Below are 11,633 nucleotides of genomic sequence, written 5' to 3' on the forward strand. Positions count from 1 at the left end.
AAAAGAAAATGACTTACAGTGAGTCCGGTGCTTCCTCACCCCTCACGCCGAATCTCCCCAGCTAACCGCCATCTACGTGGAGAGCCAACCGAGCTTCAAATGATGTACGCTCCTTCACCCGATTCTACTGTCAGACAAAAACCCTAAGCTTTGTCTATCGCAATCTCTGCCCTGGTCAAGACAACGAAGCCCTATCGTCCAAATTCTAGATTCCCAGCGAAAGGGCTTCTCGACGCTGTGGCACAATGGCTTCATCTCACTCAGCCTATCTTTTGTTTTGATGGGGTACAAACCAGATGACTCAGCAGCAACATCAGCTTAAATGACCGGATTTGGTTAGGGTCACCTGCCGTTGAAATAAAAACACAACTTTGGGTACCTTTTGATACAAATTAAAGGTGGGATACCTTTTTTGAAAAGGCATAAGGTAGGTAGCCTACCAAAAATTTTTACTCTGGCATCTAGATGAAGAACTCAGCATGTTGAGCTGATTTGATTTTTCCAACATTTTTGTTGTGCGTCACTAAGGAGTCAACCTTGGAAGTGAGTTGCCGATTTTCTTCGTTCATGGCTTGACTTTGTTGCCTGAATTCTTCATTTTGTTTAGCTTGTCCCACAACAAAATTCTCTAACAAGGCTTCTAAATTCGATTTCTACACTGTTTTTGGATTGGGAATCCTCTGCTGAAAACCTGGTGGCTATCTAGGAACATTAGAGCCGAGATTTGATCAAAATGGGGTTAATTGCTTTTGTAGGAAAGGTTGGGATGTTATTTCTAATCGGGGTTGTAGGTGTTGGAGAATGGATCGTTGATGGGTCTTTGACTGAAGTTGTTGAGATAATTCACTTGCTCCATTGATGGTTCCGAAGATGGAGATACGATCAATCGACAATTTCGTGACCAAGTGTCCTATGCAACCACTGCATTTCACATGTAACATTGGCGACACATGGAGCATTCACATTGAGTTTGTCAAACTTTTTGAGTTAGAGCATCCACCTTAGCTGCAATCAAGTTTAAAGGTCTCCACATCATGTCTTCTTATAGGTTTTGGAGTGGCTTTTTTTCACTTGCCCATTGGTAGTGGTTGAGAGCCATGTCTTCAATCAAATTATAAGCGTCATCCGCGACTTTTTGTTTATCAAAGCTCCTCCCGATGCGGCGTCAACTAAGATGCGAGCGTTATAATTTAATCTACTATAGAAGGTTTGCATAGCCAGCCATTTCTCCAAGCGTGGTGTGGGCACAATCTTATTAGCTCTTTGAACCTATCCTAAGCCTCATACAATGATTCACCATCCTTTGAAAAAACCAATGATTTGGTTTCGTAGCTAGGTTGTTTTGCTTGGAGGGAAGTACTTAGAGAGAAAAACTTGGAGTAATTGGTCCCACGCTTTGATAGAAACTTTAGGGAGTGAATGAAACCAAGCTCAAGCCTTGTCCCATAATGAAAAAGGAAAAAGTCTAACTCTAACTGCATCTTGTGGGACTCCATTAAGCTTAACGGTGTCACAGTATTCAAGGAAAATAGAGAGGTGGAGGTGTGGATCTTCTACTAATGAACCTCCAAATTGATTATGCTAAATTAACGACATAAGTGTCGTTGCGACTCAAAAATTGTTTTGCTTTCGACAGTGGTCTTGCAATCCTGGGAATGCAATCCCTTAAGCACTCGACTAGTAAATTCTCTCAAAGTCTTATTATTATCTTCCATGTTTAATGCTTGTGAGGATTCTTTGAGCTTTGCTTTCTTTTGATATTGAAGTCGAAATCCCTCTCAAATTCTCGATCCGGTTCTAACAGAGTTCCAAGACTTTGAGCTATTTGCATAGAAGGAGAATTAACCTGCAAGGAAAATAAACAAGTTAAGGGAATTTGACTTAATGGGAAAAATAGAGAGTAAAACACTTAGTCTAACCAGGTTGCAATTTAATCAATATCAACACTATGGTCCCCGGCAACAGCGCCAAGAACTTGTTGCACAACCGCAAGCGCATGGTTTTGCCAAGTAGTAAATAGGATATCGATCCCACGAGGACCAAGTGTGATTACTAATCTATTGCAACAATAGGCTATATAGGCAATTATAAGATGGAAGAATAAAAACAACAAAGTAGCAGAAAGTACACAAATGAGGAGTACAGAGATGCAAGGATGTGGGTTAGGATTCAGATCTGGATGAACTTAGGTTTGGGAACTCACCAGATGTGTTTGGATCTAAACTTGGTTTGAGTAGATTATTTGAAGGGTAATAATCCTCAACTACTTTTCACTCTCTTTCAAGAGATAACAAGTTGATTTTGATTAGGCCATCTCCTACTTTCGTGATAGATGAAGCCTTTCAAAACCCTAATAAGAGCAATGATTATATGATGAACCCTCAAGAATTACCTTTCAATAAATTCAAGGTGACTTAAGAGGTTTAAAGACCTTGACTAACCTTTCAGTTAACCTTGATCTCTAAGATAAAGCAAGCAAGGCTTTCACACTCACAAGCATGTTACTTGAATCAAAAGCCAACTCAAAGAAATCTACCTTTAAGCACAAAAGATCCATACAAAAGTAATAACACATCAAACAATCACTACTTTGGGCTAATCCCAAACCTAAAGAGAAGTTTTACACTTCCAAATCTCAATTACAAAGGAAAATAGGAAGAATAAAAGTTATGCAAAAACACAGCACAATAGAAAGCTCCCTATGTTGTCCACAAAGATCTGGTCTTCAGTCCTCTAGTCCTCTTCTCCTTCTTTAGCCCCTTTTTAGAGTCTTCAGAAATTCCTTTGTGTCTTGTCCAGCCGCCACCCCTTCTGCCTTTCCTTTCTTTCCCTCAAAACCCTTTTTTGATGCCTTTTTATAGCCAGTAACAAAAATTGGGCCCTAGTTAACTTTACAAACCACAGGTGCTTTCACAGACCACAGGCTAGTCGTGTGTCTTAGAGAAGTTGGTCCTCAGTCTACAGAGTTTCTTGGTCAGCTCTAGCCTTCTACAAACAAAAATAACTAAAAGAGTAGTTTGTACAAGAAAGAAAGGGAAATCATTACAAAGGCTAAGAAAAATGCATGATTAATGATGGACCACTAGCTAAATGCATGGTGATAATAACACAATTTTTATGTACAACAGTAACTATTGAAGAGACTCTACCAAACATTCCTTAAATGCCATGAATAGTACACATATGTCTAGAACTATGAGATTTTTAAGGTCTATTAATAGTCATCAAGTTCAAATTTTTATTAGAGCGGTGGTAGGCGATGACAGTTTTATTCAGCCAAGATTGGCAAAAATTTTTACATTTGGATGTGCAACTCAACCATTCAAGGTGTTAGTGGGAGATGATTCTGCTTTGCAGTGGAAAGACTTGTTGAGAATTTATAGGTTCAAGTACAAGGTTATCTTCTAAAATTTCACGTATACTTGTTACCTATTGAAGGAGTTAAAAATTATTCTTAATGTTAATTGGTTAGCAACATTGGGTTCTCACATTATGGATTACAAGGCTCTTTCCATTTAGTTTTACTCAGATGGCAAATTTATCACTATTTATAGTGATAGACATTTTTCGGGACCACACCGCTGCATCTATTTATCGACTACCTAGGCTTTGTAGATCCAAAAACATAGCTCCATGTTATTTTCTTTCTAAAAAGATGTTAATTTGAGTTCTATTGTTCTAAGTTCATCAATTGCATCCTCTCCAAATTCAACTACTAATTGGAATTTCCTACTAAGATGCCTAAAAACTTTAAAAACAAATGTTGTTAAAGTATTCAGAGTATTTTTCATTCCTATAGGACTTTCTCCCCCAAGAGAATGTGATCGCAGAATCATTATACAACGAGGCTCACAACCTATCAAGGTTAAACCTTATAGATCATCCTCATAGCTAAAGAATGAAATTGACATCTTGGTGAATCAAATGTTATAGGTGCTTAATTGAACATGGTGATGCGATCAATTTTCTTCTCTGTTCTTTGGTTAAGAGTGTACTTGGAGATTTTGCACTAATTATAGAGCATTGAATGGTCTCACTATTAAAGATGCTTATCCAAGTCCTACTGTTGATGAACTGCTGGATGAATTAAGTGGTGCGTAGATTTTTTTCAAAGCTTGACCTTAGATCTGGGTATCATCAAGTGCTAGTACATCCTGATGATAGACATAAAACAACATTTAGAACCCATCATGGTCATTTTCAATGGCTAGTTATGCCATTTGGCTTATCTAATGCTACAAACTGCATTCAAGATTTAATGAATGGTATTTTCCATTTTGCCATGTACATACAAGTCCTCATATATATATGGCATTCTAGTTTATAGTAAAGAATTGGACAATCCATTTTAGTACCTTTGGAGCATGTTCTTGTTACTCTACATGAAAATACTTGTTTGACAAATACTCTAAATGTTGCTTTTAGTTTGTTACAAATTGAATATAGTAGGTTATATAGATACTCGAGTTACAAAAGTACAAATGGATCAGGCTAAAATTGAGCCTATTTTACAATGGCCAAAACCTACAAATATCAAACAATTGAGGGATTTCTGTGGATCAGTGGCTATTATAGATGATTTATTGAAGGTTATGCTACTAAAAGCTAAAACCTTTGATTGATCTTTTTACAAAAGATCGATGGAATCTTGCAGCCATACTGCAGCATTTCAAAAATTGTAAGCAAATAATTTATAGTTGCTCTAGTTCTAAAGTTGCTTGAATTTGCTAGACCTTTCACTTTGTTGATTGATGCCTCAAGAGTTGGCATTGGTGCAGTTTTAAGCCAAGACAAACATCCTATTGCTTATTTTTGAAAGAAACAATCACCTCAAAATGCAGAAACAATCAGCTATGTGGGAATTATATATTGTAATTGAAGCGGTTAGTAAATTCGAGAATTACCTTTTGGCCATCAATTTACCATCAAAACCCGATCAAAGAAACACTAGGGGACATCTCATCAACAAACTATTCATACCCAAGAACAACAGTGTTGACTTCCAAAATTGCTCAGATATAATTTTAACATTGAATATAAACTTGGCAAAAAGAGAATATAGATGTCGATGCCTTGTCTCAGGTGTTTCATCATGCACCTTTCTATGCTCACGAGTGTCCTCTTCGAGTGTCAAACACAACAATTACGACAATAAGATCAATCTTTTGTGGAAAAGATTCAGGAAATTGTGTCTAACACCAATACTGATCCTAAATATTCCTCGAATTAGAATTTAATATGGAAGAAGGGGAGATTAGTAATTCTTGATGCATAACAGTTAAAACAACTATTAAATGAGTACCACTCAGCTCCTCTTGTTGGACATGTTGGTTCTCTTCACCTATGCTAGAATGGCTCAACAATTTTATTGGAGAGGTATGTGTAAGGATATTAATGAATTTGTCAAAACTTGTATGGTGTGTTAGTAGGTAAAATCAGATCATACACACCTTGCTGGTTTCCAACAACCCTTGCCTATTCCTCAACAAATATGGGATGACCTCTCCATAGAATCTATAATGGGATTACTTTTATCTAAAGGATATTCAGTAATTTTTGTTGTGGCAGACCAACTCTCTAAGTTTGCCCATTTCATGCCACTTAAAGCTGATTTTTCTAGTTCAGTGGTTGCTAAGGTTTTCATTCACAATGTGGTGAAATTACATGGGGTATCAAAAAGAATAATTAGTGATCGTGATAGGGCTCAATCATTTTTGGAGGCATTTGTTTCAATCCACGACTAGCACTTTATATAGATATGCAGCATACCATCCACAAACTGATGGCAAAACCAAGTCATTAAATAAATGTTTAGAACTCTACCTTCGCTACTTTGTTTCTAATACACAAAAGGCTTGGGTTGATTATTACCATGGGCTCAATATTGGTATAATACATCATACCATTGCAATGTTGAATTGACTCCTTTTTGAATTGTGGATGGTTGTGATCCTCCAGCTTTGATAACTTATTATTTAATGAGAATGATCCTCCAGATGTATCTCTCTTACTACAATAGCACGATAGAGTTCTACAACAACTGAAACAAAATCTTTTGAAAGTGCGAGGCTCGTATGTAGAGCTCACTATCAAACAACGCTCAGAGATTTCATTTGTCGATAATGATTGCGTATTTGTAAAACTCCAATCTTATCGCCAACACTCCCTTGCAGTGAGTAAAAAATCAGAAGTTAAGCATGCATTTTTTCGGGCTTTTTCAAATTATCCAAAGAATTGGGAATGTTGTTTACAAATTACAATTACGCAAGAGACTCACATCGACCTAGTATTCCATGTATCATTGTTGAAGAATGTGAAGGAGATCCTCTCTCACAGGGAGCATCTTACCATTTACATTGGTATCAACTAAGCAAGGTCCATTTCTACAACCTCTTGCAGTGCTTAAATTCCAGGCAACTTCTTTGTATGGGAAATTAATCTCATAGTGTTGGTTCAATGGGATGGTAAACAAGCAGAGGACAATTCTTGGGAGAATCGGAAGCTTATCAAATCTTAGTTTCCCTTACTGGACCTTAAGGATAGGTTGTATTTAATGGGAAGGGTGATGTTATGGAGTTGTAAGGACAAGGTTGTATTTAATTCAAGGCATATGATTTGCTATCTTTCGCACCTAAGAAGATAGTATGTAATTTTAATTCAATAGGTAAATGAATTAACCCCAAACTCTTCACTTTTTTAATGGTATTTTAAATTATTTAAATTGTCTAAATTTATTTTTCTATATTTTTATTTTATATACTTATTTTTTTATCAGTTTATGATTTTATATTTATTTATTTATTTTTAATAATATCACTCATCCAAATTAGTTGGTTAAAATATTTGGCCGATATCTTGGATGTCGGCATGCCGATTAACTAGCCGCGCATCCTCTAACTAAAAATGAATATTTGGATTCAAAATTTATATATTTATTTATTTATTTAAGTTAAACATGCGGAATGGATGGAGCATCCCAAACTGTTAGAAATGATCGCATGTTTAACGCTAAATCGATGTCCCGCTCATGTGCTTTTACTGAAGATTGATCGACGTTATTGTCCCTGCTTTTCTACTCGAGAAATCGAGGCAGGGATGGAGGAACATCTCTTCTAGCAATCGGTGATGCGGAGTTCCTACTTCCACGGGAGGAGCAAGGTGGAGCATCGTCTCGGGGATCTCGTCCGCACGCATATCTTGGTTAGTTAATTGTATTTGAGGTGGACCTGTGCAAGTGAGGGAGTGTTGCCCTTCATCTCGCTTTTGTATCTTCGATTTCACTATAGTCTACGCTCCACTTGTGGTTCGTTTTGACGCCCTCTTCTCTTAGTGCTTATCAGAGTCTTCTGTTCTCTCTTTTGCTTTAATAGAAGTGGTTTCATCCCACCTTTTCATAGCTACTAAGATTTTTGGGATTGAACCAGAAAAGAAACACAATATTCTCTCATTTAATCTCTGTATTTGCATCACTTTAAAGTTTAACATTTTACAACTAATTAATGAGGGGTTAATTCCTTTTCTTCAATTAATGTCAAAATCATATCTGCAAGGAATACCGCAATATGATTCGGCAATAAAATTCAATCACTGGTGTATTTAGAAATACCATTAATATTTTTTTATTGTTATTTTTATATTAATAATATATAATATTTACATATAATTATGCATTAGTTATTATATTTGAAAATTTCTATAATTTATATAGTGCTTATTATATAAAGCAAAAAATTCAAGCTATAAATCAGCTTTTGACTTTTAACTTGAACTTTCAAATAACAAATTGAGTCAAATAAATCTTTTTATACTAATCTCAAGCCAATTTGACACCAAAAGAAAATCAAAACATTAAAAAATAAAAATAAAAATAAAAGTAGTAACCGAAACGAAGAAAAAACTTTACTAATAAATAAAAAGATTATTATATCTCATAACTGAATCCTACGAAAAGGGGAAAAAATCAATATTTTTCAAAAGAAACTTTTTAGAAAAAAAAAACATGCTAGGAATAAATTAAGGGTCAGGGAAAAAAAATACTCAATCTAATAAATGCTGGGCATCAAGGACGCTAATTATTATTATTATTATTATTATTATTACATCTTGTCTAATAACAACACTGACTCAAATAAAAATCATTTTCAATTTACAGTGATACTGATCTACTAAAAATAAATAAAAATTCCCTACCAAATCCAAGAACAAAACTGGCATCCCTGAGCAAGAGAGAATCCAAATAAATAAGGGGAAAAAGTAGGAGTAGAAATATAAAAAGCCTTTATTCTCCTCCCACTTTCCTCAAAGAACATCACTCATAGGATTATAAATAATTTATAAATGTATATGAACAAAGAAAAAAGATTTTTCCTTACCATATCCCAAGTAAGAAACTGATATATCTATTTATAGAAAGAGAGATTAATACATAGAGAAAGAAGACCAAAAACATGGACAAAACAAAAACATGGAAACCTTTTACTCTTGTTCCACATTCTACCATGCAAAACATCACTTGTAGGATTATAACTACTTTAAGATCATGTTCATACAGACCAAGAACAAGAACAAGAACAAGAAAGACTTTTCCTTATCAAATATCCAAGACAGCAAACTAATATCAGAAGAGAAATATGAAGTGAAGATAATAAGATGAAGATGACGAAGTGCTTAGACAGTCTCAAGAGACTTAGAAGACTTAGCAGAAGAAGGCATAGACTTAGACCTATTCATCATCCATGTTGAAGGTGATGATCGATGAAAACGGCACCTAAACGAACCTTGATGTGTCGTCGGAGAGCACAAACACTGGCCACCAACACCACCACCAATTGGACTCTTTTGAGAAGAAGAAGAAGAAATAAGAACTTGTCGATCATTCTTCGCTCCATCCTTTGGTGATGAAGAAGCCATGCTTGTGCTTCTCACAAGCTAGAACAACAAGAATAAAAAGAATAAGATGATGAAAGGAAAGAGATGAGAATTTATAAGAGGCTTCCTCACCTCTCTTTGGTTTGTTGTCTTTATATGTATTTGTAGTTAGAGTTTGTTGTGTTTGGGCTTCATTTATCTCTTTATAGGAAATAAGTTAGTTACTACTTTGAACTTCATTCAAATCTATAAGGATTCAGTGTTATAGATTTCAAGGATACCATACTTTTTAGATTCCCTTCTCTCCTTTTTATCTATTTTAAGGGATACCAATATCTTCTAAAGATTTTTCTTTCTTTATAAAACAAGATATATAAATTTTTATATGCTAGTGTCATAACTTTGCCTGTTCACTCTTTCTAGATGGATAAAATGGATTGGAGAGTTTTGTTTTTCTGAGTCATGGCATTGTCTTTTTGGGTGGTGGAATAATATATTAATCTTTGAACTTATCTATTGCGTAATTATACACCTAAACTTTTCACTTTCTGATTTGATTTTTATTCTAAAAACAACATATTCAAGCATTTCATTCAAAAAATAAAAATAAATAACTAAACCACTCTAAAATTCTCAAATTCTTTGACGAATCACATTACCAAAAACTACCAAAAAGTTCTTAATATAACTGTGATCTGGCCCACAGATGAAAAACTATGGTATGAGACTTCAAATGCTGAGTCAAGTTCCATCAGACATGCCTGCAAAGTCCCAAACCCCTCGTCACTGGGTGGGCGCCCAAGCATGATGACTCAATTCTAACCCATGCACAAGCCCCCTAACTCGAGCTCGATATCGCCAATAACTATGTTCTAACCCACTTCCTTAACAATAACTTTGGACCATTTCCACAGTTCCATGGGTTACAAATAAATAAACATATCCCAATTACTTTAACATTAAATTCTTTCTAGATGGCTAAAATTCATAGTTACTCTAAGATATATAGACTAGATGGATAAAATTCAGAGTTGATATCCAAAAATGTCACTATCCTTATCAACATATTCTCTCTAGAAAAAGTGACCAACAAATTAAGAAAAAAATAATTAAAATGGAAAGTGAGCATCTCACAAGGAGAATGAATAAAAGCTCCATCATGAGACTCATGACATGCAAATGAAGATGGGGTAAACCCTTCAACAAACTATTGAAGCTATATATATATATATATATATACTAACCTGCCCTCCTCTTTTATCTTTCTATAAAGATTCAATAAATAAATCATGGGCTAAAATTAAAACCATTTGTCCATTCACTACAATACAATATATATATATATATATATTATAAAAACTATAAACATACAAACATTAATTTTCCAATTGACAACTAAGTCTCATCACTTGTTCTTGTTCCGTTTTGACGTGAGCAGCATTATCTGAAAAATATGGATGGAATCCATAGCACTGGAAATTTTGGTCCAGATAATGTCAAGCCTTAACTTAACCATAAACTTAAGAATGTATACATGCGATGCATGATATATATATATATAATAATAATTTTAAATTATCAACTGGCCTCCTGACATATGCTACAAATATTTTGGAGACAACATAAAGAGGAATCACATATAAATCCTGTGACATTGATCAAAGCACACCAACTGCCACGCATACCATGAGAAATGTAAAGGTGTGTGTCTGCTAATGATTGACCAAGAAAAAGAAGCTGTGGATGGTCTACAACAACACCATGCAAAAACACAAAGCCAAAAATATCAATATATAATTTTAATAGAAGAAAAAGATGTTTTGTGACTTCTCTCTCTCTCTCATGTATATATACACGTTTGTGCATGAGTGTTCCAATTTTTTAATAAATACATGTGATTTATCTTTATGAAAAATCCCCCTCAATTTTCTTTTTTACTAAAACACCAATTAAAATTTTATAAGGAAATGACAAAATTACTAATCACAGAAAATATATATACATTTTTGGAGAAAAAGCTGTTTTAAATTCATTGAAACTAAATTCCAACTAATACATATGTAAAGAGAATGTAAGTTTTATAGGAAAGTACATAAACTCTTTTTAATTGAGTTTATTATGAAAATAGGGTAGTTTTGTTATTTTCATATTTTATAAAAAGTAAGTTAATGGTTGATGTTAAAAATTTTTAACTATAGGTTATTATTTAAAAGTGAGGATAAACTTGAGGGTCTTAAGAAATCACCCTACATATATGATTAAAGAAAACTAGCTATGCATAATCCAAGTCAAAGAAACTAATACTTGCACATTAATGTAATATCTTGAATTACAATGACTAACGAACAACTTGAACCTGATAACTAGGATCACAACCATTAGACAGGTTCAACATGGTTTATCTAAGAAAAACATTCTACAAATTGAGTAGAAAAACCCAGGCATAGCCTGAAAATTTTTAAACTCAACCAACCAATCACTGCAAAACCAAAACCAAAACCAAAACCAAAACCAGACAACTTTGACCAAAACAAGCCCGGACGAATGATGAACTTTGCATTAAGTGCATCACACGAACTAAATGTCAAATTATTAATGGCCATGTCCCTAAGAAAAAGATCTTCAATTTCATTTTTCATAAGAATGTGACCAGAGGGACCAAGAAAAACATTGAAAGGATGAGAAATGGTTGCAAGATTCTCCAATTCAATCATCCAAACAAGTCTATTTCAATGGTTGGTAAGATAAAGAGTAGCTTTTTTATG

This window comes from Dioscorea cayenensis, chromosome 16, assembly GCF_009730915.1.
Source record: "Dioscorea cayenensis subsp. rotundata cultivar TDr96_F1 chromosome 16, TDr96_F1_v2_PseudoChromosome.rev07_lg8_w22 25.fasta, whole genome shotgun sequence".
NCBI lineage: Eukaryota > Viridiplantae > Streptophyta > Magnoliopsida > Dioscoreales > Dioscoreaceae > Dioscorea > Dioscorea cayenensis.